Genomic DNA, 26,711 nt, shown 5'->3' on the forward strand with positions numbered 1-26,711 from the left:
CCAGTTTTACACTTAGATCTACAGTGGACAGGCAGTCACACACTGACAAGATCCGTGGCTTCTGGGAGGGGGCGCCTTACTAAATTGTTACTTAATTTTCTGTTTTAAAAATTTCTTTTGCTTTCTAACAAAAAGAATAATAATTCAGAAACTTCCAAATTGTCTTGTTGCTTGAACTGTAAATCTGCATTTGGAATTGTTCCCCTCCCTGGCAACATGGGGCAGAAATCCTAGGATGAGCTGGGACTCAGCATCAAAGGGTTGAGAAAACCTTCTCAACCAAAAGAGGGAAGAGAGAAATGAGACAAAATAAAGTATCAATGGCTGAGAGATTCCAAACAGAGTCGAGAGGTTATCCTGGAGGTTATTCTTACGCATAATATAGGTATCACCTTTTTAGTTAAGGTGTAATGGAGAGACTGGAGGGAACTGCCTGAAAATGTAGAGCTGTGTTCCATAGCTTTGTTTCTTGAAGATGATTATATAATGATGTAGCTTTCATAATTTGACTATGTGATTGTGAAAACCTTGTGTCATGCTCCTTTTATCTACCTTTTTGACAGATGAGTAAACATACGGATTAAAAAAAATAATAGTGGGAACAAATGTTATTTAGTAGATTGAAATGCTAGTGATCAATGAAAGGGAGGGGTCAGGGGTATGGTATGTATGAATTTTTTTGTTTTCTTTTTATTGCTTTTTCTGAATTGATGCAGATGTTCTAAGAAATTATCATGATGATGAATATACAACTGTGATGATATTGTGAGTTATTGATTATATATCAAGAATGGAATGATCATATGGTAAGAATATTTGTGTTTGTATTTTGGTGTGTTTAATAAATAAAATTAAAAAAAAAGCTTTTGCCCACTTTTAAATTGAGTTGTTATGTCCTTATTGTTGAGTTTTAAGAGTTCTTTATATATTTTGAATAAAAGATCTTTTATCGGATATATGATTTACAAAAAAAAAAAAACAGGTGTTACCCTTTAGTTCTGTTATCACAGGCTTTTTTCTTTTCAAAACCAATGTTTTGGTAATGTCAGTAGAAATTACCTATATAAAGGGATCTCTTTGATCCGTCTGAGAGCATTTTTGAAGAAACTTGTCTTGTTTTCCCCCTTTTAAGAGTTTGTGAAAATAATACATGTGTAAGTTAAAAAACAAAATTTTGCAGAAATTCTTGTAATGAAGAGTCACAGTCCCCTTCCAACTCCTGGTCTCTTTTGTAGGACAACCACTTCTCTTTCTGGTATTAGATGCTCAAGTGGTTACTTGGTTGATGTTTTATAATAAACATACACTGCTACTGCTTGATTCTCATGTCAATTATCTGTTGATTTGCTGCTATACATGACATTACCCTTTTCCCTTCCTAAATTGGTATTATTTTAATTATTCTATTGATAACTTTTTTAACTTTAAATAATAGATTTAAACCTCTCTTTCCTATTTCATTAATTTATGTAGCTCATCTTAACTTTCCAGTATGTTGGATGAAAATATTAATGATACCTGTAGAAACAGAGCACAGGTTCTCTTAGTTTTCTGAGTTATGTTTCTTCAGTAACCACGTGTCATGTTTGATTAATTGGCTTTTCTCTTTGAAGCTTTTCTTCTTTCTGTTTTTGAATGACCAATGAACTTTGGTTATCCCACCATGTTTAAGAACAAGGAGTTTTTTTTTTTTTTTTAACTAATATTAGACTTAGAGAAAAGTTACAAAATAATAGAGTTTTTGTATATCCCACATCCAGCTTCCCCTAATGTTAATGTCTTACAAAACTATAATGCAATTTCCAGGCAGTTTTAAAATTTCTTTGTTGATAAGAAAAAGTCCTCAGATATCTTGTCCACAAGTAAAATATTGGACTTCTAGCACAGTGCATAAACATGGCATGGGTTGCAGGTGAGAGTAAGGGGCAACCACAGGCCTGGTGTACTTTGAACAGACTTCTATTTAGCCTCTTTGTTTCCCACCCCCCTGAGAAAGCCCAGTCTTTGCTGCAGCTGCAAAGTGAGTGGGGTGGGGGTGGGGTGAAGGTGGGGGGGTATTACTAGGAAGTGAGGGGGTGGCAGTAGGAGGTATTACTGGCACATTGCCAGGAACTCACTTATGCCTTCCTATTCTCCTTAAGTTTTCTCCAGCATCTTCTAGGCACTTATATTCTTGCTGTGTTCTATTTGCCATCCTTTTCCTGACATCCAGAAATCTGTTGAAATCTTTCTTCTTGCCCTGCTTTCCTTCCTCCTGTCCCATCCCGTCATTGTTGTGGCCCTCCCCCTTTTAGTAGCATTTTTTTAGAGTCTAGGGATGTAAGTACTTGTACTTATTAGCCATCTTCTATTAGAAAACATTTATTTGTTGAAGAGAACCCAGTTATTCATGCCAGCACCTTTACTGAACATCGGCATGTTGACAGAGGCCAGCTTATGAGATTTAAAAAAAAAGCATCGTATGATTCAGCTCAAAGTTTTTTCTTTACATATTGCTCTAGACAATTTCACCAGTGTTGATTCTTTATTACAGTGTGCTTGTTTTGAATTCCTCCCATATTCATTTTATTTAATCTGATCTATCTAAATAAAACTGTTTATTTTGCTGTTTGTTTGCATGTAAGTCCATCCAACTTTGAAATATTTTTAAAATCTTCGTTATGTGACTTCTCAGCTTTGTAATCTCAGCCGTGATTTTCTTATTTTGATTTTTAAAGTTATAAACAAAGATATTTAGCGTGCTTAATTCACAACACCTAGAATAATGCTCTACCCAAAATAGGCACTCAGATTTTTTCTTATTTCATTCATTGCTAATATTTGATGCTTCTTGTGAGGTAAGGAGATGGCAGGCATTTTTAGTCTCGTTTTACAGGTTTACACTTGGACTGTATCTGAAATATTAAATATTTTGTTTCAGGTCATACATCTTACAGTTTCATAGTCTGCTTCAGGTGCCAGGTCTTCTGACTCCTAGTTCTTTGCTATTTTTCATCTGTTTCAATATGCCATACATATTCGTGAGAAACTTTTGACAGTGAGCACATTTCTAGAAACCTTAGTCTTAGTATGCTTGCAATGGACTCACATGCAGGATATGTTCTACTAAAATGATCCACACTTATCTCTCTCTTTTGTAAGAAGGTAAGTTTTTCTTGGAAAATCAGTTCACCACACTGTGCCCTTTGCAGGTTCTGTACCCATGGACCAAATAGAGTCATGCATAAAAAATGCTCTCAAGCTCAGATTCTCTCCCAGCCAAAAGTATGTTTAAGGATCAACATACTCTATATTTTCTGTGCCAGAGCCTCCTCCACTCTCCTTAAAATTCATACATAAAGACATGCTCTAGTATAATACCAAAAGATCAAATTAAACCTGTCACATAATTCACTAGTAGCATACAAAGCTTAAACCTATCCTGTACCTCCCAAGATGCTTCTTTTCCAAAATCAGTTTGTGGTTTAATTAATGACTAGATGAAAATAGTAATGCAATAATGTCTCTCTCTTTTAAATGCATCATTTCAATGTAAGTACAGACTCATTGTCACAAATATATGTGATTGTCTTTTTTTTTTTTTTTTAAGAAATACTGTATGCCTTAATTTTGTATGAAGCATTTGTTACAAAAGCCAAGAGTAGTTCCCCAAAGCAAAGCCCCACCATCCAGGGCCATTTCGTCACCATTGGTCTGAATTAAGTGTTCCTGCCACCAACTGAAAGTAAATCGGAGGGTGGGACTCGGAGTTTCCTCTCCAAACACCCCCTACCTTTGGGTTTCCAGCCTTACTCGATTTTCTTTTCTTTTCAGGGCAACATCTGAGGTCCCACCACTGGTCTGTAGCACACATGGTCACCTTAAGGGACTAACTAATCTTTGCTGCAAGTTCAGTGTTATTCAGACCAATTTCAGGCCAGGTCTCACATTATTCCAGTTAGTTTGCCAGAGATTTTAAAGGATTAAGCAATCCTTCAAGTATTTTCTATCATCACTCCTCTTCTTTCAGTGCATAGGAGTATCCTTTGGGCCTGGGGTTCATAACCTTGGATCATGGCTGGACTTTCTGGGACCTGTGAGTCCCCAGAAGCGGAAGGTAGAATTGTGTCAGCGTAAGTGCATTTTCTTGGGGAACAGTTCTGTAGTTTTCCTCATATCCTAAAAGGGATGCACAACTCAAAAACATTTAAGCAGCCCAGCTAACTCTCAGGGGCCTGCCCTTGTAGCTCATACTCTTTCCATCTCCTTTTGTTTTTACTTGGAGCCTGGGCCCAACTCTGACATTTATCCCACAGCCTGTTTCCCATCTGGGTCCATGTCGACCTCTCCTGACCACTGCCCCTCCTCCAGGGTGCTGTCCCTTGGCTGGATCTGATGCCTGCTTGGCTCTTCCCTACTCCTTTCCAGATCTCCCTGTCCTGCCCTATTTATTTTCTAAGTGCTTTTTCTCCTGATTGGTTTATCCTAAAGTTTCTTTTCTAATATGGAGTATCATCAGAAGTTTTCCTCAACCCTCTGCTTCCTCATCAGTCCAGCTGACTCATCCCAAGGCTGCTGTGCTCTTTAAGGGGTGCCCACACCCTGAGAAGTTCCAGTATCATCTTCCCTCAGCACCCTGCAACATTTCAAGATCCCACGTTTACATTATATAATGTCTCCCGCCCCGATCCCTCTAAAGTCAGTTGCCATACGCAAGCAGATTTTACTTTGCTATAACCTGGCTTAATAAGTTTTGTCTCTTAGTCTTATGACAGTGGCTTCTACATTTTCTGGTTAACTTTTAAATTTTAGAATCAGAAAACAAAGTGTATATCACTGATTAAATATGAAAAAGGTAAAGGAAATCCGGTGCTTTCTTTTGGTTTTGGTCTTTGGTTTGATTTGGGCTTCTTATAAGAGAATTCCTTACATCAAGTGTCTGAGATACAGGAGGAGGCATTGTTGGAAAGTAAATTAAGGTACCTGTGGCCTCGACCATATGAGCCTCAGTGGACTGACCTCAGCACCGTAAATCAAAAGTTGGCAGTGAAGTTGGATTTGGGGCCCTGAGGACACTGCTGTTCCAGTCCAAATTTACCTACCCACAAGGTCTGCTCTCTGGGCTTGAAGACACTTCCGATAGCCTTTGCTGAAATCTGAAGCAGAGAGAATTTGAGCTCTGCCACATTTAGATCCTTGCTCTAAGTCAGAGTTCTGGGCTGCTCTGCCGCCATTTCTGATACACAATCCTGTGCTGGGGAAGTGACCATCCTGTGGCCTCACAGACTCACAGGAAGGCCTAGCCATGGGCAGCAGGGCTCATTCCTGTCCTTGGATGGGAAGGAGGCACGCCCCTAACCCTTCTCCCAAAGCAGACTTTTCAGAAGGGATCATCTGTCTCTTCATTAACTGAAAAATAAGCAGTTTTCTTGTGAAGCCAAAGCCAACTCCCAGGGGCCTGCGGAGCTGCTGGGCAAGTATATGTGTCATTCAACTATGGGATTTCTCCACCATTTCTTAATCCCAGCATTCCTACCAAGAAGGAAGATAGACACTTAATGAAGGAGTGGACACCTGGCAACACATGAAGGCTTTTTCACTTTTAAGAATCTTAAACGATTTCTCAAAAGTACTCAAGAGCCTATCGCTCTTAGTTTAGTTTAATTCTGTTGAAAGACCCTGTGGGAGAAGAAAAACATTACTGGTTTTTAGTTGGCTGTGTGGCTAGGATGTCAGGAACAACATAAAACCTGGGACATGACTCCCAGGGGTATAAACCTCGCTGGCAGTGTGGGACAGAAATCCCAGGATGAGCTCGGACCCAGCATCATGGGATTGAGAAAGCTTCTTGACCAGAAGAGGAAAGAGAGAAATGAGACAAAATAAAGGCTCAGTGGTTGAGAGATTTCAAACATAGTAGAAAGGTAATCTTGAAGGTTATTCTTAAGCACTATATAGATATCCCTTTTTAGTTTGTAGTGTATTGGAGTGGCTGGAGGAAAGTACCTGAAACTGCTGAGCTGTGTTCCAGTGAGCTTGATTCTTGAAGACGATTGTATAAAGGTATAACTTTTACACTGTGACTGTATGGTTGTGAAAACCTTCTGTCTGATGCTCCTTTTATCCAGGGTATGGATAGATAAGTTAAAAAAAAAAAAAAGGTAAAAAATAAATAAATGATAAGGGGGATAAGAAGTAAAATAAATTGAGCAAATGGGAATATTATGGTCAATGAGAAAGAAGGGTAAGGGGTATGGGGTGTGTGAGTTTTTTCTTTTTTCTTTTTACTTCTTTTTCTGGAGTGATACAAATATTCTAAAAATGATCAAGGTGATGAGTACATAGCTATGTCATGATATTGTGAGCCACTGACGGTACACCATGCATGTGTGTGAAGATTTGTCAATAAAAAGATTAAAAAAAAAAAAACATAAACCCATGAATGCAGCAGAAGTCTCCTCACATCACATAGCGCAATGGAATTTTCCTGACCCCTAACTCAGTGTCACGTCACTCACTATACTGCCCACCCCTACACACCACTGTTCCATCCTATATTTTTTTTTTTTTTTTTTTTTTAAAGGAAAGACAGAGAGAAGGAAGGAAGGAAGGAAGAAAGGGAAACATTTTTAAACATTTTCTTGTTTTATTGTATTCTGTTTCTCCGTTTTTGTTACATGGGCTGGGGCCGGGAATCGAACCGAGGTCCTCCGGCATAGCAGGCAAGCACTTTGCCCGCTGAGCCACCGCGGCCCGCCCTCCATCCTATATTTTAAGAAACTAAGAAAGCACAAAATGTTTGGTCTGGCTGTGTTGGGACCTGCCTGTGTGCCTGTCAGGATTAGTTGTAAGTTCACAGGCCCCTCGGCCAGCTCAGTCATTTTGACTCTCATCAAAGGAGTCACCTTCATGTGAGGCCTTGTGGGAGAAGAATAAAACAATTCTTGATTTTCACCCAGCCATGTTAGCAGTGTGACACAGATGTTTCAGAACAAGACATATGCACCCCAATTCTACCCCGACTCTGGGTACCTTCTAAGTGCCAGGCATTCTAACTTTGTACATCACATATAATTTAACTAATACTCAGAGCATTTCCATGAAGAAGGTATATTTATTCCATGTTGCTGATGAGAACACTGAAGCATATAAAGTTAATATGCACAAGGTATCACAGGTAGCCATGGGTGCACCCAAATCTTCCAATTCCAGAGCCCTTCCTTGTCCTTCTGCACCATGCAGTATTAGATCCCTGCACTGCATATTGCTATCATCTGGGGAAGTTTGAAAATAGTTATCAGAACCTCAGCAGGCCTGGGGCCCAAGCCAGCTAGGAAGAGCTTCAAAGCATAGTCAGCTTCTTCTCCAACTCAGCAGACAGGCCCATCCTAGGGCCCAAGGCTGTCTGAACAGAACCACCAGCATCTCCTGCCTTTCCTTCTCCATCCCTGTCCTCAAGCTGGAACCATTCACTTCAGTTGGGTTTCGGGCTCAGTCATGGTGTAGGAAAGACTGGATTAGGAGGTGATTGTAGAGAGAGAGAGAGACAGTAGGGAAGCTGTGTCATGGGATTGAGCCGGGTAGTGTCAATGGGGATGCAGTGGAAGACAGGAAAGGGGCAAAAGAAGCTATAGAGACAGGATAGAGAGAACCAGTATCTGCAACAGTGATAAATGAATTAGACGTGAAAGAAGTAAAATAACTAGGTTTTAAATTTAGTGTGGGTAGATGGTTTTATCATTGACGAAGATGAGTAAAATGAAGAGGAATATTGTTTGGGAGAGGACAGATGCTGAGATAATGTTGTACATACTAAGGTGCAATAGGAACTTGAAGTGGAAATGTCTCCTGACAATCGAAAATCTGAGGTGAAAAATGACAGGACTTTCTCAACTTCTCAAACGCTGCAACGTGTGTTGTAAACTCTCTAAAGAAGGGAAGAAGACTGACAGCTACACAGTGCTACCAGACCCTTCTGGAGCGCTCAGCACTCTGTGGGAAAGGCTATTGGCCGGATGTATGTTAATGACACTCACTTCGAATCACATACATATTAGTTGCATGTCACACATACATGTATGGCCTTGAAAACATGCTAAGTGAAAGACGGCAGATTCAAAAGTCCACATGGAGTATGGGTCCATGTATATAAAATATCCAGAACAGTAAAATCCATGAAAGGAGAAAAGAGATTAGAGGTTCCCAGGGGCTGAAGGGAGGGAGGAGTGGGGAGTAACTGCTAAGGGGTACCAGGTTTCTTTTTGGCGTGATGAAAGTGCTCTAAAATTACTTATGGTAAAGGTTGCCCACATCTGAAATCACTGAATTATACACTTGAAATGGGTTAAGTGTAAGGTGTGTGCATTATATCTCAGTAAAACACATAGAGAGAAAGAAAGACGTGTATCCTGCTCAAATTGTCATTATTTACCTGATTGAAAATAAAATCCAAATAAATTCCTAATTATACCTCGACTTTAGCTCATGAAAGTATATGTGGGTACTTTGGTTCTTTATATAGAGAAAACACACCTCTTTATCCAGCCCTCACTTATAGGTTACCTTAACTGCCAGTGCAAGAAACAAAAACCTGTGAATTAGAAGATAGGAGAACAGTTTAAGAAATAATTATATTCTCTATTTAAAGAACCATATTTATTTGCAGGAGAGAAAAAGCTCATGATTCTTCATTGCCTCGTTGCCTCGTTTCTTCCCTTGAGAACCATTCCATGGCCTCTATTTAACATATATTTTTTTTTATGTATTTAGGAATTGAAAAAGTTGAATAGAAAAGGAGAGATTGAACCAAAGTCCTTTCTTTGAAGGTTTGCACTTAAATATGAATTTGATCTTGCTCGTTTTTAAACCTGAAGAGTATGTAAAAATGTTTGGATAGTGGCACCAGGATTTCAAGGTCATTTGGGTTTTGAAAAGTATAAGGTAACCTGAAACTTAGAAACTTAAGTTGATTTAAAAGGAAAGGAAGGCATTACCAAAAGTAGAAAGTGCTGTTTGGAAACAGCCTTATATATTTTGCAAAAAACCTTGGAAATGCTCCAACATAGGGACTCTAAAACCCATAGTAGTCAAGTAATGTATTCTCCTCATAAAATTTAAAGGAGCATGCCTGGAAGCTTATGAAGAAAAACCAAATTTGGTTCTTTTAATATTACTTCAAACACAGTATTTGATGTTGTCCACACCTGAGTACTTTCACTGTCGGCTTAGCTATCTGATGTGACATTTTCTTTTGTAGTTGTTATTCAATGAAACACATTTGGAAAATTCTGTATTTTGCTGGTGTAAACATAAATAGCTTTCCAAATTAAACATATATATAGCACCTTCAGTTTGAAGAGAACACTGTGTTTAGTATTATTTCCCAGCACCTTACTAAGTACATTAATATTCTACACCCATTTCACTAATGTATTTAAAGAAAATATGGCCCACGGAAATTTTCTCCAAAAACAGTTCTTATGTCTGGAATGGGAACTAATTCGTAAAGTTCTCAAAATTCTCATCTTACTAAGTTATGCTTTTACATTATTTCCTCATCTATTTTTTCAGAGATTGGGCTGTCCAAGAAGCAGTTTGAGGTCGCAAGATACTTGCTTGCTAGGGTATGGATCCATATTTATTTAGTGTTTTGCACACCTTGCTTGACTGTATAATAGGAGGATGAGGTGGGGTCCCTGTATTCAGGGAGGTTTCCATTCTTTAGAGAAGCTCTTCTTCTCACTGGCAGTGTCTATACAGAGAAGCCCTTGAAGCAGTCATTTGTTCACTGCTGGAGGCTGATCTACTGCTCTGCAGAAGCACGTTTAATGCAAGAAGACATAAGGCAGGTTGCAGGTTTTCTGCAGATTCAGCAGAGCACTGTGCTTTAGCAATCAGCTTGAAGAATGCTGGTGGCATGTCAATGCACACCAGCCCAGTTCTTTGTGCAGCAGAAATACTGACAGATAACTTATGGTAGAAAGTCACACAGAACTGGTACCACCTGCTCTTGATTTTCAAATCGAGACCAAGAATTTCAAATTTCAGATCAACAAATAGTCCCAAAATAATTTGAACCTGTTTTTCAACCATTTCCCTCACCAAACCTTTCAGTAAAGAGGCTAACAAGCAGAAAAACTGATGTTATTTTCACCTCTCTGCTGTACCCTAATCCTCCTGGCCGGGCAGAAGATGGTATTTGGATGTTCCTCAAACAGAAGTTGAGTTTGCAAAGTGGTGGCCGATAGGCTCCCCTGTCTCATAGATGATGTGTTTTATTTGGCCTGCACTGTGTTTTAAAAGATATTTGAATGAAATGACAATATTTAAAAATCAGGAGATTACACACACATTGAAAAATCTGTTTCTGGCTTCCTTTAAAAGATCCAGGCTGGTGTCCCTGGGCCCACATTCTCAAGTGATGATGATATGGTGAGGCCAGGGGAAGATCTTCCCTCCAGAACGGATGTGGGCTCCCTTCGTGGTTGTCCTGCTCACTTATATTGCTCCATTATCTTCTACATCTTGTAGGCATTTAAGTCTGGAACCTCCAACAAGAGGAGGAGCCCGGGAGAGGAAAGACTTTGTTTTCCTTGCAGATATCCTTGGTGACACAGTCCTTTCCAGTATGAAATTTGATCTGCTCCAAACCAAGATTATCATGCGCATACCAGACTCAGTGAGTTCAATTTCATATATAAGATTTCAGTTTCATTTCTAATAAGGAATGAAGACTATTTCAAACAAAGTTAGAAAAACATTCGGAAAAGCATGCCTAAATGAAGTACAGATAACCCTACTTTCTTGTTTCCCACCCCCGTGACATCTCAGTTTCCTTACCTGCCTGATGGAAATATTAGTAATCATTACCCATCATCTCATTCAGAATTCATTCATTTAACAAAATTGAAAGAACGTGGATGATGTCAAGGGCTTAGAGACATGCAGACTTTTGGATCTGCACTTAGAGCTTCATTTTCCTCATCTATAAAATAAGAATCATAATAGTAGACACCTTAGTGTCTGGCATTCTCTGCATATTCAGTAAGTGTGAGATTTTAAGTTGCCCAAACTTTTGTGATAGACCTTGGAAATACAAAAACAAAAAAAGATGTGGTCCATGTCCTAAAAGAGCTTCAGCCTAGTTGCGGAGGGAAATTCTGGGCTAGGCGGTGGACTCAGGCCATATAGAGCAGCTCCTCGAAGAGGCTGTCCTGTTGAACTGTAAACATAGCGGCAAGGCCAGGGCCTGTATTAAGGAAAGTTTCATGTGCAACATCTCCCTTTAGGAGTATATATTACATCCATATCTAAATATGAGGGCAATAACAAAAATGTTCAGTGAGGTTGCTTTAAAGAAGCTCCACATCAGGCTTCTAAATCAGAGGTTTTGGACCTCTGAGGGGTCATCCTCTTTATAGTCGCATCAACCATGACATGAACCCCCCAGAAAGTACACTCACAGTGGTTTGTAAAACATTCCAGGGAATTTAGGAGCCCCCTAAGCCCATCCATGGGGTCTGCACTGGTTAAATCCTCAGAAGGTTGGCCACGCTGGATGTGGAAGCAGTTGTCCCAGAAGAGGCCGTCAGTTACTAAACGCTCAGAGTGAGGCCACACATAGGAAATCAGAGCAGTTGTGTGCGAGACAAAGGGGCTGAGTTGCACAAAGCTGACGTGGGCAGTGAGGACAATTTTTAATGAAGAAAATGATCCTTTTTTTTTTCAGATAAAGAAGATATTCCTATAACAACTAAGGTAGTCAGAGTTAGTACTTTATGTGTCTGTCATGGGCATAATTGTAACTACTCTGACACACGTTATACTGTGGAATGATCTTCTCTTCTGTGACCCTTTCACTTTCCCTAAATCACTGTCTGTGGTCCTGGGCATCTCAGTATTTATCAAACCAGACCATTGCCCTGGCATAGAGTTGATTGGCTTAATATTCTTTCCCCTGTACTGCCGTCTTTCCTAGTCTTTGAACCGCACTTCCCAGTATGCACAGAGCTGTTTATCCATGGGGCCTGATTGTCTCTTGGTAACCAGATGGGGTTGGTCACTCTGGGCAGCCTCTGTCCTTGACCCTTTCAGACCTTGAGGTCAGATACAACACTTTATGACATACTGCTGAAACAAATCCAACTGTAAAAGTATTAGGAAATAATGCAGGTTTTACTGAAGGTTTGGAAGGCAGAGTGGCAAGAAAATTCCTCACCTGCAAAAATAGCTCCAAATTCCCATTAGAAACCCTCATTTGCCAAAGCCTCTCTGTTCAAAGGCCAGCCTCCGGCCCTCCTCTTTGCTCTTCTTTACCCATCTTCCTCCCGTTCTCGGTAGCTTGAGCTCGCTAATTCAGAACATGTAGTTCCTGTGGCTTCTTCAATATTGCTCCCTCACCCCTATCATTTAGTACTCCCTTGAATTAGAAGAAAGCCAGGGTGCTGAGGATGTTAATTTGGCAACAAGCCCTCCTTGGTATACTGTTTGTGGTGGTGTTGGGAGGAGGTTTCAATAAAAAATATTGCTCCCCTCCCCAAACCACAAGTTTCTTTCTTCACTTAAGATATTGAAGACATTAGAACATGTAAATTCATCTCTTGCTTTTGAAAGCCTGCATAGTGTTCCATTTTATACATGCAATATGATGTGTTTAGCCATTCCTGGAAATTTACCTTATTTATTTCCTTTTTTGTTGTCACAGACAAACATTTTGCATGCTATTGTCAGTAGGCTAAATTTTTTGAATTGGCAATTCTATGTTATTACTATTTGCATGCAACATTTATAGATGTTGCTGTCCATTATCTTCCCACCAGCAGTATAAAAGAGACCCTGACTCAGTTTTTCCATAAATTACTTCATTTTATGTGTCTTTTTATTCATACCCCACCTTGTTTCAGCTTCCTTCCCTTTAGTTTAAGGTAGCTGGCAAGGAAATGTAAATTAGAAGTTGATAGGAAAGAAAAATGGAAAACAAGATAAAGACATAAAATGAGCTGATGAGTAAGGTATTGTGAGAATTCATTCCATGCCTTGTTCAATCCTCGAGTTTTGCACTAAGTTTTCCAGCAGCCAATGCAAAGTGAGGGGAAGGCTGACTGATTATAGAATCCACAACTAAAAATGAAGGCATAACTCAGCAGGCTCATGAAAAGGACATTGTACAGAGTGACAAACTGTCTTCAGCTGTGTGGCTTTAAGTGATTCCCAAACACCCGTATCTGCCCATTTTTGTCAGACCCAAACCTGTTGCCTGAGAGCTGAGTTGTCTTCAGGAGCACAGGCTCTGATTACATTGGGTGGGGAGCAGCCTTGACAAGACTGATAAACCCTGGGACATTTAGGAGGGAGCCAGTGAGCTGAGTGGGTGGGGAGACTAAGCTAATCAGCTGTCCCAGGTGTGGGACTGACAGAAGGCAGGACGAGGATGAGAACTTGCTGACAGATGGAAAGAAAGCGCAGCTTAGTGGAAATCACAAAGGATCTGAGTACCTTCCGGCTCTGCAAGGAAGCCAGTTGGGGCCAAAGCAGAGGGAGTAGAAATGGAGACCAAGCAGAAGAGGAGCTGAGAGAGCCCTCAACCTGATCTGGTTTTGGAATCAGGATGATTCCATTGGTCAAGGCTGACAAGTAGACTGGCAAAATGCAGACAAAACAGATTTAGTCACAGGAGATGTTATTCCCAAACTCCACTGAGCTGTGGATAATTTTACCCCCAGGTATCACTACACTATAGTATGAACAGCCAAGCATTTCCTGTAGAGGGCATGATATCAGGAATGAGTCCTGATTAGGAAAAAAAGTTGAGAGCATGCGTTTTTGTCCCATGAATACAGAAAGAGAAATACACCCCTTTGTCATTCTCTGGATAATGGTAGGGGGTAGTTATCCAAGGGGGCGGGGGAGACCCTGGAAACCTGATTGAAGGAGGTTTTTCTTTTTTTAGAGTTTCTGAGGAGCCACAAAAGAGAGAGAGACTTAAGAACAGCAGGCAGCTACAAAGGAAGTAAAAGAAACCTAAGGAGACATTAGGACAGGCCCACTGGGAATATGATGTAGCAATGGGAGAAAATAGGGTACATTTTCTAGTTAGAGAGGAGTGATCTATTCAAAGGGCTTTAGATTCCCTTTTGAATTTCTTTCAAATGCATCCAAACTAAAGTTTGAGTTTTGAATCATCATGAGTTTCTAGCCAGTGTGGATGTTCTGGTTTTCAGCTTCACCCTCATAGTTCCTAATCCATTATTTAAAAGGCTGCTGCCCTTTACATCAGTCTGTTAACACAGTCTGCTTCCTGGGCTGTCCCTGGGAGAGCTGCTTCCTCATCCCTCCACGCTCATCCCTCTACACTCATCCCTCCACACTCATCCCTCCACGCTCATCCCTCCATGCTCATCCGTCTACACTCATCCCTCCACGCTCATCCCTCCATGCTCATCCCTCCATGCTGGCAGTGAAGAGCTTCTCGGGGCTTCTGGCTCATTGCATTGGCACAGTGTAGCTGATGAGGAAACATGATCCAAGTTTATGTTGTTTTACCAGAATATTATACAAGTTAAAAAATAATTTGAATTTATATATGTGGGAAAACATAAAACATAAATAGTGAAATACCAGTTTTGGGATACCATATTCTACTTTAAAATAGATTTAAGAATGATTATGCTAACCAGATGTCTTTGGCTAACTCTTGTGATTTAAATAGCTTTTCATTAAGGCTTTTAGGTTAGGGATAAAATTAATTTATTGAAATAAAGTAATATTCAGAATGTGATTGAATATGTAGAAATTTAATAAGAAATGGAGTTCTTATAAAACTCCATTTACTGGTCCAGTAACCCTGGGGATCAGGCCTTTTTGTTGGGGGGGAAGGAGGGGATCCTCATCCTCCATCTTTTCTTCATTCTGGAACCCTGCCTTGAAAACTATCTTTTGCTTCATATTAGTTATACCAATTATATATTCATCTGAGAACTCCTTCAGCCCCCAAATTATAATTAATGTTTTGACATAGTGTCATTTTCTTGTATCATCTTAAGTAGTTTGTATAGTGATAATCTATAAAAATCTATATCATATGTGTTCTGACTAATATAGAAAACATACCATTATAGAATTTCAACAGAGACAATAATCCACCCTCAAACATTTTTTTCCAGCACTATTGAACTGGGTGGAGTTATTACAAAGCATCTGAGGCAAAGGGAAGTGGGAGTTAAGGATTGTTCTCCCAAAATTGTCTCTGCCATCTTCTGCACTCATGGGACTTTCTGCTTTAGCATCTAACTAGGTGAGGGATTCAGGCATGGCATGTATCAGGAGCAGTGTGACCTTGGGGCTGCCAGGTTTGCAGGTGCTTTTTCCCGCAGGTGGGAAACTTCCTTCCTCTGGTTGGCTGTACCTGGCAGAAGTCCTACAGAGGTAGAATTCCACTGTGCTGCTCTCGGGCCTCCACAAACCACAGGCTGCTGCAGAACGTGATCATGGGGTTAGTGTGACCCAGCATGCAAACATGTGGACACAAGGTAGTCATAGCTCCCGCAGCAGCCAGAAGGAACAATGCAGGTCAGATTGTGAAATAGCACCTATAGTTATTTAGAAGGGCATTTCGAATTTACAGGGAGGTTGGGTTTGTTTAAACTTTGCTTATTACATAGTAGAAAATAATGTGTGTTGATTATACTTTATTCACCCTAACATCAGTGCTTCTCAGGGAAGATGTTTGCCATGTGATTCTACAGGGAGACATGATAACATGGAATTAGGGCCTGTAGCCAGTTGTATAGCAAAATCAAGAAAATAATAAAGCTGGGGACAAATGCTAATATTAAGTAAAAATGAAATGTGAGGGCAGCGCAATGGTGGCTCAGTGGCAGAATTCTCACCTACCATGCTGGAGACCTGGGTTCAATTCCAGGAGCCTTTCCATGCCAAAAAAAGGGGGAAGAAAAAATGTGAAATTATGAGACTGTGTGCAAAATTATCATTTGCCTTCAAGGCAAGAAAGACGAGAAATTTACTTTTTAACTCTGACATGATATCATATGATATAGGGAAATAGGTACACAATTTTTGTTGGGTAGTGGGGGAAATGTGGTATATAAATTAAGAAGCAAGCAAGCCTTCTTCGTTGCTGGAGGGTATTTGGGTATCAAAAGGGTATCAAAAATATCTTGGACTTGAAAGTTGTTTAGGTATTTTTTACATCCCATCTCAACATCTAAGTCCTGAACATTGCACTTCCTTCCCCCAAGATCTGCTGCTTTTGTTTTTTTTCATCTGAACAAGAAGCTGACGAGCATAAATTCAAGCATGCAACTGTAAAAGCCTCTCCCTCCATGTAACTTTTGATGGCAGCCACAGAAGATGAAACCTGCTAGTACTGTGAGTAGATGCACACTCAGCCCCTCCTTAGTTGCTAAGGGCTGAGTGAGACAAGCAGGAAAAAAAGAGAAAGATCATGTCTTGTTAATTGACCTAATCTCATCTCTTCCCTTGTAACTACAGATGATTTGTACACAGAATTTCCTTTAATTTTCAGACAGCCTTGCCCAGAAATGATGCACAGTCGTGATTTTGAACAAGGGGATGTTTTGCCCTTATCTTTTGCCATTATTTCCTCTATGAACTTAATTAAGGAAAGCTGATATAAATTCATTTGGTGTTTTGATGGGTTTTTTTTAAGTCTTTTAATTTTTTAGAGGCCAAACCCTCTATTCTAAATAGAGTGCAAATCCTACCTCTTATATTGCTAACTTTGTATTATAAATGTCGAATTCTGCGAAAGCAGCAACACTACTGGTAGAACTGGTGTGGGTGATGAAAGCTTTTGATCTTGGAAAGGAAAATATGGAAAGAATGGTTCAGAGTTGCAAAGCCAGGGAGACTGGCATTTTTCCTTATATTTCTAGGTGATAGACAAATTGTTAGTTACCACATGTATAATTTATTAGTAATTGCTCTAATTTGTCTCCTAAGTTTCTAAGTTGCCAGGTCACTAAGATCAACTGTTTTGTACTCATAAAAATGGAATCTTGTGGTAATTTAGTGAAGCAGCTAACCAGTTAGGTCAGTTTCTGTGCAAATACAGTTATTGCCATTGTACTTTAGAAAAGGGGGAGAAATAACAGTGTCAAACTTGTTAGAAAGCTAGTAACTAATATTACTCCTGGGATTAAATGTTATACACAAATTTTCTTGTGGACAAGTGGATACTTTTGGTTGCATTGCAGTCTGTTTAAAAGCTTCCTTTCCTCCACAGAGCATTGTAAGGGCTGCGATGGAGACCCCCCATTGTCTGGTCTGTAAAACAGAGGCCTAGAGAGTTCTGCCAAGGAAGGCAGAGCAGCAAGAGACCTGCTGCATGGATGCTGTAGACAGGGTTGCATAGAACTTTTTTTTCTTCCCAAAGCAACACTTCTACTTCTCTCCAAAAATTAACTGACTTCAGATATGGCTAAAAAAAAGTAAATGCAAAAAATGTAACTTCTGGCCAGCCTGTCACATTCCTCTCTGTTCCTGAATCTCCTCAATTTATTAACAAAAACACATTTTTTACTTATCTTCTCTACTAAATAGCCAAACAAGCTGAGGTCTCATTCTGCCATTTGTGCCATCAGCAGAACTGTAAACTTCCTTCTGCTTGCTGCATTCTGTTTTTGCTGATTTTTAAGAAGAACACAGCTTAACATTTGGTTCTCAGGTTTAAGCTTGTGGTTTTGGAAATAGCAGAAAGTAGAAAAACAGAGTTTTTCACTGACCTTTGAGGAAATTTGAAGTGGACGTGACAGTCTATCTGGACTTTTAGAATGTTCTTGGCAAGTCACTCTTTTGCTCAATTTAGCTGGCACCCATCTTGAGACCAATAAAATTCCTATGTAGTTCATCAGAATTTAACTTTAGCTCAAACTGTCAAAGTCACAATCATCTCTCATGAGTACCTTTTTGCTACAGGTCAAATACATTATTATAAACACACTGAATGCTCCTGAATAGCACCTGTAAATCCACAGATGATACCACATGCATCAAGTGATATCAAAACAAAAAAAAATTGAAAAAATCATTTAGATAATCCCTACTAATTCTATTGACATCAAGGACACTTTCCTAAATGACCAAATAACATTTGGAAAAATGACCATAGACCATACAATTAATGACTAGGAATTCTAAATAAATTTGAAAATTACCTTTAGAATTCTTTAGTATGCCATTATCATATTCATCACCAAGAAAGACCAGACCACAGATGAGTCTCCTTGATTAATACTTGCTTGGTCAGCATTGAGGAAGCTCTTGGGCAGGAAGGGAAGCCAAGTTCTCTAAAGTCATGCTAATTTTATTGGTTTGAAGCTGTTATGTACCCCAGAAAGGGCCATGTTATTTTAATCCATTCCTATGGGGGCAGACCTGTTGTAGCTGTGACCTTTTGGTTAGGTTATTTCAATTGAGATGTGGCCCACTCCCATTCAAGGTGGGTCTTTATCCTTTTACTGGAGCCATTTATGAGAAGATAAAAGATATTCAAACTAGAGAGCTTAGAAAAAAGCCCTGGTGAAGCTAGGAGACGACCCCCAGAAGCTCAGAGACGAAGCCACTGGAACCGGAAGCTGAAAGCAATGAAACCCAGGAGTGAAGGACTTGCAAACACCAGCCATGTGCCTTCGAAGGTGGAAGAGGTGTCCCAGATGCCAGCAGCCTTCCTTTAAAGAAGGTATCATCCTGTTGATGCCTTAATTTGGATATTTTCATGGACTTGGAACTGTAAAGTTGTAAGCGAATAATTCCCCATAATAAAAGCCAACCCCTTTCTGGTATATTGCATTCTGGCAGCTTTAGTAAACCAAAACATTACTCATATTTGGCCTTAGAGCCACAACATCAGCATCATCTATATTAGAAATACGAATTCATGAACCCACCCCATCCTACGTAGAGGAACTTCTGAGGATGAGGCCCAGGAATCTGAGTTTTAAAAAACTCTAAGTAATTCCTTTGTGCACTCAAGTTTAAGAAGCACTGGTTGCAAGGTCTTGAAACAAACTGTCAGCAAACAGTTGATGGTTTGTAGCTTTATTAGGGTTCTCCAGGGAAACATACCAACAGGGATTTATATAGGAATTGGCTCATGTGGTCATGGGGATTGGCAAGTCCAAATTCCATAGTGCCAGCTGCAAACTGGAAACTAGAAAAGTTGATTCTAAAATTTGGCACATCTGAGCTCTGTCAGGCAGTCCGTAAGCTGGAAACTCCAATGAAGATGAAGTTTCGTTCTCCAGGAAAAGCTGGCAGGCTGACAAAGAGGCAGAAATTCTTTCTGACTTCGCAGATCCTCAGTTCTCACTTCCACCCCTTTGGATGAGGAGCCTCCCCTCATTGCTAAGGGCAATTTCCTTTGCTGATTGTGGATGCAATTTGCTGTAGATGCCACCACTTGAGCAATGATCTATTACTCAATAAATCAATCTACTAAACACTCTCAGAATAACAATATCAGGCCAGTGCTTGCTTGACCAAACTCCTAGACACCATAACCTAGCCAAGTTGACACATGATATTACACATCGCAGTGGTTGTGCCTGGATGTCTTTCTTTCTTCATATGAAAGAAGAGTGGCCATCCATACCATTCACTCTTGTCTGGAAATTAGGTCCAAACTGCTGACTTTTTCTCCACAACATTTTGCAATCCTAGACCAACACTATGAGGTGTAATACATTGATAATTGTCTTAAGATTGCAGTCTATGTTTTTAAAGTAGAAACTGAAGGTAGCTCCTCCTAAACATATTTGTATTATTTTAATTTTTTGGTGATAAGAATTGACCATACTCTTAACTAGTAACATGCCCTTTTCTAGAATCAGTTTTTCAATGTACCAGCCATCTGCAAATAGCAAAAAAACAGGACGTAGACAAAAAAAGATCTCTGATCATCCAACATATATATATATCACAAAAATGTGGACCAAAACTCATATATTTTTAAAACTCTTAGATGCTGTCAAAATACATTTATTTTCCAAAACTAGATGTACCTTAGAATCACCTGAGATGCTTTTCCAAAATTCAGATATCCAAGACCTAACTAAGAGCTACCTTAAAAGAAAACGTAGGTATAAATCTTCATGACTTTAGTTAGGCAATGGCCTCTTAAATGTGACACCTACACCCAAAGACAAAAAAAAAAAATAGATAAATTTGACTTCATCAAAATTTAAAACTTTTGAATTTCTAAGGACTCTAACAACTAGAAAGTGAAAAGACATCCCACAGAAGGAGAGAAACCATTTGGAAATCATATATGTGAAAAAAAGTAGCATTCAAAATGTGTAAAAATGCTTTCAATGCAACGATAAAAAAACAAATAACCCAATTAAAAAGTGGGCAAAAGAATTGAATTGGCATTTCTCCAGTGAAGATATACAAAGGGCCAATAAGCACAAGAAAAGATGCTCAACTTCATTAGTCATTAGGGAAGTACAAATCTAAACCATAATGAAATAGCACTTCACACACACTAGGATGGCTGTAATCGAAAAGACGAATTCTAAGAAATGTTGGTGAGGATATAGAGGATTTGTAACCTTTATGCACTGCTGGTGGGAATGTAAACTAGTGCAGCCACTTTGTTAATCAGTTTGGCTACAACATGGATAAACCTTGAATACATGCTAAGTGAAAGAAGCCAGACACAAAGGATAACATATTGTAGAATTCCATTTTATATGAAATATCCGGAATAGGTAAAGACAGACTGAAGATAGATTAGTGTGTGCCAGGGTCTGTGTAGTTCAGTATAGGGTTTCTTTTGAGGCGATGATAATTTTCTGGAATTAGGTAGTGGGGATGATTGTACAGGTTTGTGAATATTTTTAAAACCACTGGATTGAACATTTTTCAGTGGTGAATTTTATGTGAATTTTATCTCAAATTGAAACTAAATAAAACAGCTGTTCTAGTTTGCTAGCTGCCAGAATGTGATATACCAGAAACAGAATAGCTTTTAAAAAAGGGAATTTAATAAATTGCTAGTTTACAGTTCTAAGGCCATTAAAATGTCCAATTAAAGCAAGTCTATAGAAATGTCCAATCAGAGGTATCCAGGGAAAGATACCTTGGTTCAAGAAGGCCAATGAAGTTAAGGGTTTCTCTCTCAAGTGAAAGGGCACATGGCAAACACAGTCAGGGCTTCTCTCTCAGCTGGAAGGGCACATGGTGAACACGGTGTCATCTGCTAGCTTTCTCTCCTGGCATCATGTAGCTCCCCAGGAGGTGTTTTCCTTTTTCATCTCCGAAGGTCACTGGCTCATGGACTCTCTGCTTTGTGGTGCTGCAGCATTCTCTGCTCTTTCTGAATCTCCATTCTTTAAAATGTTTCCTCTTTTATAGGACTCCAGAAACTTATCAAGACCACCCAAATGGGTGGAGACATGTCGTCACCTAATCCAGTTTAACAACCACTCTTGATTAGATCACGAGTGATCTGATTACAGTTTCAAACATGCAATATTGAATAGGGATTATTCTATCTTTATGAAATGGGATTTTTTATTAAAACATGGCTTTCTAGGGAACGTACATCCTTTCAAACCAGCACAACAGCCAACAGGTTGGATTTGGCCTACGGGGTCATAGTTTGCCAACCCCAACCCTAGTGCAAAAAAAAAAGAGGGGGTGGGGAGGAGCAAATATATGAAAAAGATTGACACGTTGTTGAAGCTGGATAATAGGTGGTTCATTACACTATTTTCTCTACTTTTGTATATGTTCAAACATACACAAAGCTGAAAACAAAAATTCGGATCCAGCTCCTCTCTTAGATGTATGCTGAATTAGAATCACCAAGGATGGATTTTGAGCGTCTGTATTTTGACTAGATTACAGGCTATTATTTTGAAACCAGTCAGTTGCTGATTTGAAAACTGTGGTTGGGTACTACTGCTCTCTCTAAATATAGCTCTGTTAACTTGATTATCTTAGCAGGTTGAAGAGAGGAAAGAGCTGCTCTAGGGAGACATCAGGCAATGAAAATTTTAAAAAAATAAAAGAGGACTGCTGACAGTGACAGCTAACAAGAATGCAAATACAAGAACTTATTAGGTATTCGAAGGCTGCTTAAAGTAGAAGCAAACAACCCTATGCAATATAACAAACTTTGAAATCATCACTTATTACAGAAAAGCACAGTTTTTAATACTTGAAATGATAATGACTGGAAGATATTCAAAGAGAACTAAATTTTGTTCAAAAAATTTTAAGGCATATGGAGGTATCCTCATTTTAGAAAATAGCATTTTTAAGAATGCTTCAAGTGGTAAATGCTTAACTATTGAGAACATCTGTCTAGCCAGGTAAGATAGGTTAAAATCCCTTAATAACTTTATTTTAAACTATTCTAATTTTTCCATTTGGCTTTTATAACTAAGAACTACCCTGTCACTGAGGAGATTAACAGAATATAAACTTCCTGAAACAAGCACTGGATACAGAAAACATTTTGGAGAAGAAAAAAGTTGAGATGGGATCATGTTTTTTAAAAAAAGAGTACTCTCTTCTAAGCCTATAGTCTTTTTTTTTTAAACTTTATTGAGGTGTGATTTTTATATAATAAAATATTTTAAGCATTTCAACTGAGTGCTTTTGATCAAGGATGCACCCATGTAGCCACTGTCCCAATTAATACAGAGAATATTTCCACCTTCCCAGAGCTCTGTGCTCTTCTGGAGTCAGTCCCTCCACACCAAAACCCAACTTGCCCCAGGCAACCACTTATCTGAATTCTGTCATGCTCAATCACTTTTTCTTTTCTTTTTTACATGGGCAGGCACCGGGAATTGAACCCGGGTCTCTGGCATGGCAGGCGAGAATTCTGCCACTGAGCCACCATCACATCACCCAGCCACCGTTACACCACCCTCAATGACTTTTGCCTCTAGAATTTCGTATAAACAGAATCAGATTGTGCATGTTCCTGTGGCCAGCTTCTTTCTCTCAGCATCATCTCTTATCTAGGAGATTCCTCCAGGTTGTTGCATATTATCAGTAGTTCATTCCATTTTATTGCTGAGTAGTATTTCATTATATAAATTTACTACTAGCATTACCCATTTGTCTGTTGCTTGCTGTTTAGGGCTATTATAGAATAAAAATGCTACAGATATTTGGGGGAATCCATGTTTTCATTTCTCTTGGGTTAACACCTAGCAGTGAAATTGCTAAGTCATATAAGTGTATGTGTAACTTTATAAGAAATTGTCTACTCAGATGGTTGTACAATTGTATACTCCCCTGGTGATGCATGAGAGTGCTGGTTAAAGCCCATAACCTTGACTTATGAATTAGTAGACAGAAAACTCACTCCCCTTCTCCTCCCCTCTACCCCCTTCAGCCCCCTCTCTACCTCCTCTTTCCTCCCTCCCACTCTCTCTTAGTGGTTTTCCTCTCTCATTGATTCACTGTTTGGTCCACTACTTCACGAGTGGCACTCTGTATTGATATAAACTTTCCCCCATATAGTTTTAAAGTTTCCTTTCCTCATTAATAGATAAAAACTGTCTCTAAAACAGCATTTATTTATGTTCCTTTCTAACAACTTGGCAATGAATGTGATTGAATCCTTGACCCTTTGACGTCTTGGCAACTTTTGTGGTTCAACCTTTTTTCATTCTTTTTCCATGTGAGTATCCCGTTATTGCAGCACAATTTGTTGAATTTTAGTTTGTTTTGGGGAAGTGCATGGGCAGGGAATTGAACCTGGGTCTCCCTCTTGGCAGGCAAAAATTCTACCACTGAACTGTCCTTGCACTCCCCCTGGTTCAACCTTTTGAATGTCAATTTTCTATGGGTGTCAGTACCTCTGTTCATGACGAGCAGGCAGTGTAGTTTAACTTAAAGAAGACATCAGACCATAAAGAACCCCTAGGGCAATATATAAGATTCTACAAAGGTTCCGTGCACCAGGGTAACTTCCCAGAAACCTACAACCTCCAGATGGGTCCCTGGACCAGATAAATCCTGAAACCTAGAAGGCCCAGACTCTCCAGAACATCAAATAGTTCCATCTCCCTACCCCATATTGACAGTCCTTCCCAACATGAAAAAGTTAGAATGGCCACAGCCCAAATATGCCTAAAGAGTGGGATAGAAAAATCAGAGGTAATGGTGGAGTTATACAGAGAAGGTAGGGTTTAACAAATGAATATAAATACTGAATCATTAAATTGCTATTTCTTTTAGTCTCCAGTATCTTAGAACAGCTAGAAGTAAAAACCTGAAATTCTGGAATTGTAACCTATACCAAACTCTAAAATCTGTTCTACAACTAATTGTTATGCTGTGCTTTGAAATTTATTGCTTTTTTGTATAAATATTATTTTTCACAAAAAAAGAAAAAAAAGTTCATTGTGATGATTTAAAAAATGTTTATTACTTCTAGCCTCCTATATTCTGGAACAGCTAGAAGGAAAAATCTGAGGATTATGTGGTAACCCATGACAAACTCTGGGATCTGTCCTGTAACTACTTGTTGAAGAGTGCTTTGAAAAGTATTGCTTTTTTCTATAATCATATAGAAATATGTTATATTATACAATTAAAAAGTTAAAAAAAAAAAAAAAAAGAAGAAGATGATGACATAGACCAATGTTAGAATCTTCGCTTCTTTCTGTGTGCCTATTCTTTATCTTGTGGAACTTTGGTTTCTTCATTTAAAATGTGGGATAAAATGATTAAGGGTCCTGATTATATATCTCTCATAGGATTTTTATAAAGACCACATTCTCATGTATGGCAGTGTTCCTGGTCCATATTTGTTACTCAACAAATGGAAGCTTTTAAAAAATTGTGCTCTAATAAGATTGAGGAAGGAAGTCATATGAAACAGGAATATGTTCCAGAATGTAAATTCCCTAACCTTGCTTTGAACAGGAGCCATGTTCCTCTCTCCCCTTTCCACTGCCTCTAGTAAGTCCCATCTGTCTCAGAGGTATTCCCTCCAAACTAACCTCTTCTGCTGGGACTGGCTGGTAGGAGACTGGAGTCTAATCCATCTCAGCTGCCCGAAAGCCTGGCCCCAAAACTGGCTCAATTAAGTTGCTTTCTTTTTCAGCTAATGCTAATCTCACACTGAAACATCTGTTTCCTTCCAGAACTCAGCATTGGCTGTCCAGGCACTCAGTAGACCTATGGGCTGAGGGGTTAAGATACACCTGCTGTGTGGACCACAGCCTAGGCTGTGGAATTTCTTGTACTTCTTTCTCTTGTAAAACAGTCATAGTAGAAAAATAGGAAAAGAACTTCTGGGATCATTTCGTAAAATTCTAGAAAATCATTTTTAAGTTAAATTTTCCAAAGATATGGAATATAAAGAAGTTCAGCTCTCCAGTAGTAGGCTTTCAATTTATAGATCATTTTGTATCTGTTTCTCTTTGCACCTGCACTTAGGACCTCTATGGAGTAACCAATATTGTATCTTCCCCAGTTACTGAAAATGGAGAAATTGGAGTCTGACAGGAGGTGAATGAATCATACCAATAAATAAGTTTATTAAAATATATAATGTGTGTATGTGTATATATATATATATTTATCTCACAAATAGAGCAGTCAAGAAAACTCAGACTATGCCTTATAACATCCCCACTCAGTTAAATACTACACTGAGGCAAAAATCTTATCTTCACTTTTGTGTGTTATGCTTTTTGACCTATACAGCTAGTTCCACCTTCAGACCAAGGAGAAATGAAACATAGCAGAGGGGAAGAGATGAAGGCGGAGGTTATGGTCTGGCAGTACTGGGGTAAAGTCATGCTAACCTTGGGTCAAGGTCTTTCTGACTTTGTCAGATACTCTAGAAGCTATCAGCCACCAACTCAAACTAGTAGCTGGCTCGCACAGTCCTAACTTAACCAGACTTGTTGAAGGTATGAGATAGTTGAAGCTTTATCCGTATTGAAAGGAGGGAACAAAGTAGGAGTGCTTGTGATACTCGAAGCCTCTGATACTGCTCCGTAAGTCAGTTCTTTATTACATGGAGAAGTAATAAAGCAAGACAGAACATTTTGGTGAATTATTTTGATGGGTTTCAAGAGTTTAAAATCAATACACTTGGCATTTTGACATTCCAATCTATTTTTCTTTGGTTTCCTGATAGAATAGTGTACACGAATTGAGGAAGAATCAAGATTCTTTGGTTCTTTTTCAATTGCTCAAAAACTCACCAGATTTTTTTCTTGAAAATTGACCAATTTTAAAACTAAATGGACTCAGTTTTAATCAGCTTCTGTTTCTAAAAATATTTAGTCTTATCAAACTAATCTTGTCATAATTCAACCTAATAAGTAAATCTCTGTAGCAAAAGTCTTTCATAACATTTACTCAAGCAGAAGGTGTAGATGTTTGGTTATTTTTTTATTTTATTTTTACATGTAGCATTTACTTTTTATGTTAATTAGAGATAACTTTGTATGGATTTTTCTTCTTGATACTTTGACAACTTATCGAAGATTGGTCATATCTTCTATTTTGGTTTATATGAGTATTTCAGTATATATTGTCTGGGTTTATCCTACAAAATGACACATACAATATATAATTATTTTATCTTTTAAAGGTGATTGCATTGTTTAAAATCCCGTCTTTCTCTTGAAAAAATGTATTGCCAAAATCCAAGTGCTTCTTCTCTAAGTGACTATAATTCATAAAAAATATTTTGTTACAGTTCATAAAAA

The 26,711-nt window shown here is 38.9% G+C and overlaps 1 protein-coding gene across 15 annotated transcripts in view; it reads left to right on the top strand.

The window, feature by feature from the left end:
* Positions 1-26,711, top strand: part of MARCHF3 (membrane associated ring-CH-type finger 3) — a 169,822-nt gene that overhangs the window by 39,719 nt on the left and 103,392 nt on the right. For 6 of the 15 annotated variants that reach the window (XM_077138756.1, XM_077138772.1, XM_077138754.1 and 3 more), the window contains one exon: positions 8,749-16,365. The exons of 2 other annotated variants lie outside the window; for them this stretch is intronic. The gene's annotated coding sequence lies outside the window, so the exon portion shown is untranslated. Of the gene's footprint in view, positions 1-2,054; positions 6,043-8,748; positions 16,366-26,711 lie in introns of those variants that run through there. 7 more of the 15 variants (XM_077138767.1, XM_077138760.1, XM_077138762.1 and 4 more) reach the window with 7 other exon arrangements.

Source organism: Tamandua tetradactyla, chromosome 21 (assembly GCF_023851605.1).
Source record: "Tamandua tetradactyla isolate mTamTet1 chromosome 21, mTamTet1.pri, whole genome shotgun sequence".
Lineage (NCBI taxonomy): Eukaryota > Metazoa > Chordata > Mammalia > Pilosa > Myrmecophagidae > Tamandua > Tamandua tetradactyla.